The sequence below is a fragment of the Chiloscyllium punctatum genome, unplaced genomic scaffold (genome assembly GCF_047496795.1).
Source record: "Chiloscyllium punctatum isolate Juve2018m unplaced genomic scaffold, sChiPun1.3 scaffold_479, whole genome shotgun sequence".
NCBI classification, from domain to species: domain Eukaryota; kingdom Metazoa; phylum Chordata; class Chondrichthyes; order Orectolobiformes; family Hemiscylliidae; genus Chiloscyllium; species Chiloscyllium punctatum.
The window spans coordinates 15,001-23,816 of record NW_027310213.1 but is presented as its reverse complement, the minus strand read 5'-3'; positions in this window follow the sequence as shown (position 1 = coordinate 23,816).

The following is an 8,816-nucleotide window of genomic DNA, read 5'->3' as shown; positions in this document are numbered from 1 at the left end:
GGAGTGAATGTGACTGCTCAACCCGACTTTGGCGCTTCCGAGCCTGGTAGCTCAGCCGGGTTTGAACCGGCGGTTCTGCCGACGGTCTCGTCTTCGAGGCGGCTCCCTCCCCCGTGTACAGGCCGATTTTCGTGCATTTCGAACCGTGGGAAGTGGTCCAAAAGGGAATGGGGGTGGACGTGACTGCTCAACCCGACTCTGAGGCTTCTAACCCGGGTAGCTCGGCCGGGTTTGATCCGGCGGTTCTGCCGACGGTCTCGTCTTCGAGGCCGGTGCCTCCCCCGTGTACAGGCCGATTTTCGTGCATTTCCAACGGTGGGAAGTGGTCCAAAAGGGAATGGGGGTGGACGTGTCTGCTCATACCGACTTTGAGACTTGTAAGCCGGGTAGCTCAGCCGGGTTTGTTCCGGCGGTTCTGCCGACGGTCTCGTCATCGAGGGGGGAGCCTCCCCCGTGTCCAGGCCGATTTTCATGCATTTCCAACCGTGGGAAGTGGTCCAAAAGGGAATGGGGGTGAATGTGACTGCTCATACCGACTTTGAGACTTTTAAGCCGGGTAGCTCAGCCGGGTTTGACCCGGCGGTTCTGCCGACGGTCTCGCCTTCGAGGGGGGAGCGTCCCCCGTGTTCAGGCCGAATTTTGTGCATTTCGAACCGTGGGAAGTTGCCCAAAAGTCGATGGGAGTGAATGTGACTGCTCAACCCGACTTTGAGACTTGTAAGCCGGGTAGCTCAGCCGGGTTTGACCCGGCGGTTCTGCCGACGGTCTCGTCTTCGAGGCGGGTGCCTCCCCCGTGTACAGGCCGATTTTCATGCATTTCGTACCGTGGGAAGCGGTCCAAAAGGGGATGGGAGTGAACGTGACTGCTCATACCGACTTTGGCGCTTCCGAGCCGGGTAGCTCAGCCGGGTTTGACCCGGCGGGTCTGCCGACGGTCTCGCCTTCGAGGGGGGAGCGTCCCCCGTGTTCAGGCCGAATCTTGTGCATTTCGAACCGTGGGAAGTTGCCCAAAAGTCGATGGGAGTGAATGTGACTGCTCAACCCGACTTTGAGACTTGTAAGCCGGGTAGCTCAGCCGGGTTTGACCCGGCGGTTCTGCCGACGGTCTCGTCTTCGAGGCCGGTGCCTCCCCCGTGTACAGGCCGATTTTCGTGCATTTCCAACGGTGGGAAGTGGTCCAAAAGGGAATGGGGGTGGACGTGTCTGCTCATACCGACTTTGAGACTTGTAAGCCGGGTAGCTCAGCCGGGTTTGTTCCGGCGGTTCTGCCGACGGTCTCGTCATCGAGGGGGGAGCCTCCCCCGTGTCCAGGCCGATTTTCATGCATTTCCAACCGTGGGAAGTGGTCCAAAAGGGAATGGGGGTGAATGTGACTGCTCATACCGACTTTGAGACTTTTAAGCCGGGTAGCTCGGCCGGGTTTGACCCGGCGGTTCTGCCGACGGTCTCGTCTTCGAGGCGGGTGCCTCCCCCGTGTACAGGCCGATTTTCGTGCATTTCGAACCGTGGGAAGTGGTCTAAAAGTCGATGGGAGTGAACGTGACTGCTCAACCCGACTTTGAGACTTGTAAGCCGGGTAGCTCAGCCAGGTTTGACCCGGCGGTTCTGCCGACGGTCTCGCCTTCGAGGGCGGACCCTCCCCCGTGTACAGGCCGGTTTTCGTGCATTTCGAACCGTGGGAAGTGATCCAAAAGGGAATGGGGGTGAACGTGACTGCCCAACCCGGCTTTGAGACTTGTAAGCCGGGTAGCTCAGCCGGGTTGGACCCGGCGGTTCTGCCGACGGTCTCGACTTCGAGGCGGGTGCCTCCCCCGTGTACAGGCCGATTTTCATGCATTTGCAACGGTGGGAAGTTGCCCAAAAGTCGATGGGAGTGAATGTGACTGCTCAACCCGACTTCGAGACTTGTAAGCCGGGTAGCTCAGCCGGGTTTGACCCGGCGGTTCTGCCGACGGTCTCGCCTTCGAGGGGGGAGCCTCCCCCGTGTACAGGCCGATTTTCGTGCATTTCCAACGGTGGGAACAGGTTCAAAAGGGGATGGGAGTGATTGTGACTGCTCAACCCGACTCTAGGGCTTCTAACCCGGGTAGCCCGGCCGGGTTTGACCCGGCGGTTCTGCCGACGGTCTCGTCTTCGAGGCGGGTGCCTCCCCCGTATACAGGCCGATTTTCATGCATTTCGAACCGTGGGAAGTGGTCCAAAAGGGAATGGGGGTGGACGTGTCTGCTCATACCGACTTTGAGACTTGTAAGCCGGGTAGCTCAGCCGGGTTTGATCCGGCGGTTCTGCCGACGGTCTCGCCTTCGAGGGGGGAGCCTCCCCCGTGTTCAGTCCGATTTCCATGCATTTCCAACCGTGGGAAGTTGCCCAAAAGGGGATGGGAGTGAATGTGACTGCTCAACCCGACTTTGGCGCTTCCGAGCCGGGTAGCTCAGCCGGGTTTGACCCGGCGGTTCTGCCGACGGTCTCGTCTTCGAGGCGGGTGCCTCCCCCGTATACAGGCCGATTTTCATGCATTTCGAACCGTGGGAAGTGGTCCAAAAGGGAATGGGGGTGGACGTGTCTGCTCATACCGACTTTGAGACTTGTAAGCCGGGTAGCTCAGCCGGGTTTGATCCGGCGGTTCTGCCGACGGTCTCGCCTTCGAGGGGGGAGCCTCCCCCGTGTTCAGTCCGATTTCCATGCATTTCCAACCGTGGGAAGTTGCCCAAAAGGGGATGGGAGTGAATGTGACTGCTCAACCCGACTTTGGCGCTTCCGAGCCGGGTAGCTCAGCCGGGTTTGACCCGGCGGTTCTGCCGACGGTCTCGTCTTCGAGGCGGGTGCCTCCCCCGTGTACAGGCCGATTTTCATGCATTTGGAACCGTGGGAAGTGGTCCAAAAGGGAATGGGGGTGGACGTGACTGCTCATACCGACTTTGAGACTTGTAAGCCGGGTAGCTCAGCCGGGTTTGACCCGGCGGTTCTGCCGACGGTCTCGCCTTCGAGGGGGGAGCCTCCCCCGTGTTCAGTCCGATTTTCGTGCATTTCCCACGGTGGGAAATGGTATCTTTCATTACGGGGACAAGGGTCTGAAGCGGTGAAGTCAGTAACCGGCATAGTTAAGGAAAGGGTTCGAATTTTCTCAACAGTACGAAAAAAGTGAGCAGGGAAGCTAGAGAAGGTGTCAGTGAGTCCCAAACGAGTGAACCGCAAAACTTAGGGAAATGCCCGAAAGCGTTTTAAAGGGTGAAATCGGGAACGAGGAAATGATCGGAAAGTGCCTGAAAGTGCTAAATGAGTAAACAGAAAAACGAAGAAAAATGTTTGAAAAGAAGAAGTGAGTAACCAGGAAAACTTAGAAAAATGTTCAAAACGAAGAAATCAGTAACCAGGAAAACTTAGAAAAATGATCAAAAAGAAGAAATGAGTAACCAGGAAAACTTAGAAAAATGTTTAAAAAGAAGAAATCAGTAACCAGGAAAACTTAGGAAAATGTTTAAAAAGAAGAAATCAGTAACCAGAAAAACTGCGAAAAATGTTTAAAAAGAAGAAATGAGTAACCAGAAAAACTTAGAAAAATGTTTAAAAAGAAGAAATCAGTAACCAGGAAAACTTAGAAAAATGTTTAAAAAGAAGAAATCAGTAACCAGGAAAACTTAGAAAAATGTTATAAAAGAAGAAGTGAGTAACCAGAAAAACTTAGAAAAATGTTTAAAAAGAAGAAATCAGTAACCAGAAAAACTGCGAAAAATGTTTAAAAAGAAGAAATCAGTAACCAGACAAACTGCGAAAAATGTTTAAAAAGAAGAAATCAGTAACCAGGAAAACTTAGAAAAATGTTTAAAAAGAAGAAGTGAGTAACCAGAAAAACTTAGAAAAATGTTTAAAAAGAAGAAATCAGTAACCAGAAAAACTTAGAAAAATGTTTAAAAAGAAGAAATCAGTAACCAGAAAAACTGCGAAAAATGTTTAAAAAGAAGAAATCAGTAACCAGAAAAACTTAGAAAAATGTTTAAAAAGAAGAAGTGAGTAACCAGAAAAACTTAGAAAAATGTTTAAAAAGAAGAAATCAGTAACCAGAAAAACGGCGAAAAATGTTTAAAAAGAAGAAATCAGTAACCAGACAAACTGCGAAAAATGTTTAAAAAGAAGAAATCAGTAACCAGAAAAACTTAGAAAAATGTTTAAAAAGAAGAAATCAGTAACCAGAAAAACTTAGAAAAATGTTTCAAAAGAAGAAGTGAGTAACCAGAAAAACTTAGAAAAATGTTTAAAAAGAAGAAGTGAGTAACCAGAAAAACTTAGAAAAATGTTTAAAAAGAAGAAATCAGTAACCAGAAAAACTTAGAAAAATGTTTAAAAAGAAGAAATCAGTAACCAGAAAAACTGCGAAAAATGTTTAAAAAGAAGAAATCAGTAACCAGACAAACTGCGAAAAATGTTTAAAAAGAAGAAATCAGTAACCAGGAAAACTTAGAAAAATGTTTAAAAAGAAGAAGTCAGTAACCAGAAAAACTTAGAAAAATGTTTAAAAAGAAGAAATCAGTAACCAGAAAAACTTAGAAAAATGTTTAAAAAGAAGAAATCAGTAACCAGAAAAACTGCGAAAAATGTTTAAAAAGAAGAAATCAGTAACCAGAAAAACTTAGAAAAATGTTTAAAAAGAAGAAGTGAGTAACCAGAAAAACTTAGAAAAATGTTTAAAAAGAAGAAATCAGTAACCAGAAAAACGGCGAAAAATGTTTAAAAAGAAGAAATCAGTAACCAGACAAACTGCGAAAAATGTTTAAAAAGAAGAAATCAGTAACCAGAAAAACTTAGAAAAATGTTTCAAAAGAAGAAGTGAGTAACCAGAAAAACTTAGAAAAATGTTTAAAAAGAAGAAGTGAGTAACCAGAAAAACTTAGAAAAATGTTTAAAAAGAAGAAATCAGTAACCAGAAAAACTTAGAAAAATGTTTAAAAAGAAGAAATCAGTAACCAGAAAAACTGCGAAAAATGTTTAAAAAGAAGAAATCAGTAACCAGACAAACTGCGAAAAATGTTTAAAAAGAAGAAATCAGTAACCAGGAAAACTTAGAAAAATGTTTAAAAAGAAGAAGTGAGTAACCAGAAAAACTTAGAAAAATGTTTAAAAAGAAGAAATCAGTAACCAGAAAAACTTAGAAAAATGTTTAAAAAGAAGAAATCAGTAACCAGAAAAACTGCGAAAAATGTTTAAAAAGAAGAAATCAGTAACCAGAAAAACTTAGAAAAATGTTTAAAAAGAAGAAGTGAGTAACCAGAAAAACTTAGAAAAATGTTTAAAAAGAAGAAATCAGTAACCAGAAAAACGGCGAAAAATGTTTAAAAAGAAGAAATCAGTAACCAGACAAACTGCGAAAAATGTTTAAAAAGAAGAAATCAGTAACCAGAAAAACTTAGAAAAATGTTTCAAAAGAAGAAGTGAGTAACCAGAAAAACTTAGAAAAATGTTTAAAAAGAAGAAGTGAGTAACCAGAAAAACTTAGAAAAATGTTTAAAAAGAAGAAATCAGTAACCAGAAAAACTTAGAAAAATGTTTAAAAAGAAGAAATCAGTAACCAGAAAAACTTAGAAAAATGTTTAAAAAGAAGAAATCAGTAACCAGAAAAACTGCGAAAAATGTTTAAAAAGAAGAAATCAGTAACCAGACAAACTGCGAAAAATGTTTAAAAAGAAGAAATCAGTAACCAGGAAAACTTAGAAAAATGTTTAAAAAGAAGAAGTGAGTAACCAGAAAAACTTAGAAAAATGTTTAAAAAGAAGAAATCAGTAACCAGAAAAACTTAGAAAAATGTTTAAAAAGAAGAAATCAGTAACCAGAAAAACTGCGAAAAATGTTTAAAAAGAAGAAATCAGTAACCAGGAAAACTTAGAAAAATGTTTAAAAAGAAGAAGTGAGTAACCAGAAAAACTTAGAAAAATGTTTAAAAAGAAGAAATCAGTAACCAGAAAAACTTAGAAAAATGTTTAAAAAGAAGAAATCAGTAACCAGAAAAACTGCGAAAAATGTTTAAAAAGAAGAAATCAGTAACCAGAAAAACTTAGAAAAATGTTTAAAAAGAAGAAGTGAGTAACCAGAAAAACTTAGAAAAATGTTTAAAAAGAAGAAATCAGTAACCAGAAAAACGGCGAAAAATGTTTAAAAAGAAGAAATCAGTAACCAGACAAACTGCGAAAAATGTTTAAAAAGAAGAAATCAGTAACCAGAAAAACTTAGAAAAATGTTTCAAAAGAAGAAGTGAGTAACCAGAAAAACTTAGAAAAATGTTTAAAAAGAAGAAGTGAGTAACCAGAAAAACTTAGAAAAATGTTTAAAAAGAAGAAATCAGTAACCAGAAAAACTTAGAAAAATGTTTAAAAAGAAGAAATCAGTAACCAGAAAAACTGCGAAAAATGTTTAAAAAGAAGAAATCAGTAACCAGGAAAACTTAGAAAAATGTTTAAAAAGAAGAAATGAGTAACCAGGAAAACTTAGAAAAATGTTTAAAAAGAAGAAATGAGTAACCAGGAAAACTTAGAAAAATGTTTAAAAAGAAGAAATCAGTAACCAGAAAAACTTAGAAAAATGTTTAAAAAGAAGAAATCAGTAACCAGAAAAACGGCGAAAAATGTTTAAAAAGAAGAAATGAGTAACCAGAAAAACTTAGAAAAATGTTTAAAAAGAAGAAATCAGTAACCAGAAAAACGGCGAAAAATGTTTAAAAAGAAGAAATCAGTAACCAGAAAAACTTAGAAAAATGTTTAAAAAGAAGAAGTGAGTAACCAGAAAAACTTAGAAAAATGTTTAAAAAGAAGAAATGAGTAACCAGAAAAACTTAGAAAAATGTTTAAAAAGAAGAAATCAGTAACCAGAAAAACTTAGAAAAATGTTTAAAAAGAAGAAATGAGTAACCAGAAAAACGGCGAAAAATGTTTAAAAAGAAGAAATCAGTAACCAGAAAAACGGCGAAAAATGTTTAAAAAGAAGAAATCAGTAACCAGACAAACTGCGAAAAATGTTTAAAAAGAAGAAATCAGTAACCAGAAAAACTTAGAAAAATGTTTAAAAAGAAGAAATCAGTAACCAGGAAAACTTGGAAAAAAACACTTAGAAAAATTTTCAGCAAAGTGTGAAAAATATTCTAAGTGTCAGCGGAGGAAAATGCTGCAGCATCGGGAAAGATTCGCAAACTTACACCGAACATGTGCTCCGAAGTGCCGGAGGAATTGGGTGAATTGAGCCCGGCAAATGGCCAGCTGTCGTTTTGTGCCTGCAGCCCGAAAACTTTAACTTTGTCTGTCGCGGAAGTCCGGACCGAGAAAAATCCAAACGGTTTTGACCGGACCGAGTTCCAGACCGATGCAGTCAAATTTGGAATTCAGACCCATTCAGTGCCACTTGTAGTTTTTCCGCAGTGAGGTTGGCGGGGTACCCGGAGATATATGGGAACACGATTTTTAGAACAAAATGGCGGCGCGGGACCGTTCTGAAAGGCATCCGAAAAACGGTTCCACGGGCATAGCACTTTAATGACAGGTATGAGTGCATGCCGGAGAGCTCTTGGAAGTCGAATTTTTGACACTTTGTCAATTTTTTGACAGATTTGACAAACTCTTTCTGTCTGTTCTAAGAGTCAGTCAGAGACTTGTGCGGCGGTCTTTTGACACTATTGGAGGGCGGGCAAACCCCACGTTGACTCCGGCCGTCCCTCCACAGGCGCTCGTGTCCAAAATGAAGGCGAGAGACGCGAGTGGCCTGGTTCCCTTGGGTGTTGCCAAGAAGGCTGCGGGCTGACCGTTGCCTGAGCACTCCCTAAAGCCTCTTGTGATGAGAGCAGACCTCGCCTGCCGCACGACCGGCTCTGGGAGTCGTTGGGCCGCTATTTGTGAATAGTCTGGTCCTCCTCTGCCACCCGGACAAGCGCGATGGCTCTGCCGCCCTGCGGTGCTCGTCACCCAGGTTTGGGGAACACGATACTCGTAACAAAAATAAAAGGCGGCTCGGGACCTGCAGGCGAAAGGGGTCCCGTGGTGCTAAGCACGTCGACTTCGGGTCTCGGTGCAAGCCGGAGAGCTCACGGAAGTCTAAAGTTTTCGGCACGTGGTCGAATCTTTTCAAAGGCTTACCCGGCTCTTTCCGTCCATTCTGAGAGTAAGTCAGAGGCCGGTGCGGAGGTCTCTTGACAATCGGAGGGGGTGGTGGCCCTCCGCAGGCGCTCGTGTCGAAAATGAAGGCGAGAGACGCGAGTGGCCTGGTTCCCCTGGGTGTTGCCAGGAAGGCTGCGGGCTGACCCTTGCCTGAGCACTCCCTAAAGCCTCTTGTGATGAGAGCAGACCTCGCGCGCCGCACGACCGGCTCTGGGAGTCGTTGGGCCGCTATCTGTGAATAGTCTGGTCCTCCTCTGCCACCCGGCCAAGTGCGATGGCTCTGCCGCCCTGCGGTGCTCGTCACGCAGGTATGGGGCACACGATGCTCGTAACAGCAAATAAAGGCGGCTCGGGACCTGCAGGCGAAAGGGGTCCCGTGGTGCTTAGCACGTCGACTTCGGGTCTCGGTGCAAGCCGGAGAGCTCACGGAAGTCTAAAGTTTTCGGCACGTGGTCGAATCTTTTGAAAGGCTTACCCGGCTCTTTCCGTCCATTCTGAGAGTCAGTCAGAGGCCGGTGCGGCGGTCTATTGACGACCGGAGGCTCCCATGGGTGTTGCGATGAGGGTGGAGGGCACAGAACCTTGCCTTAGCACTCCCTAATAAAGCCTCTTGTGAAGAGAGCAGACCTCGCGCGCCGCACGACCGGCTCTGGGAGTCGTTGGGCCGCTATCTGTGAATAGTCT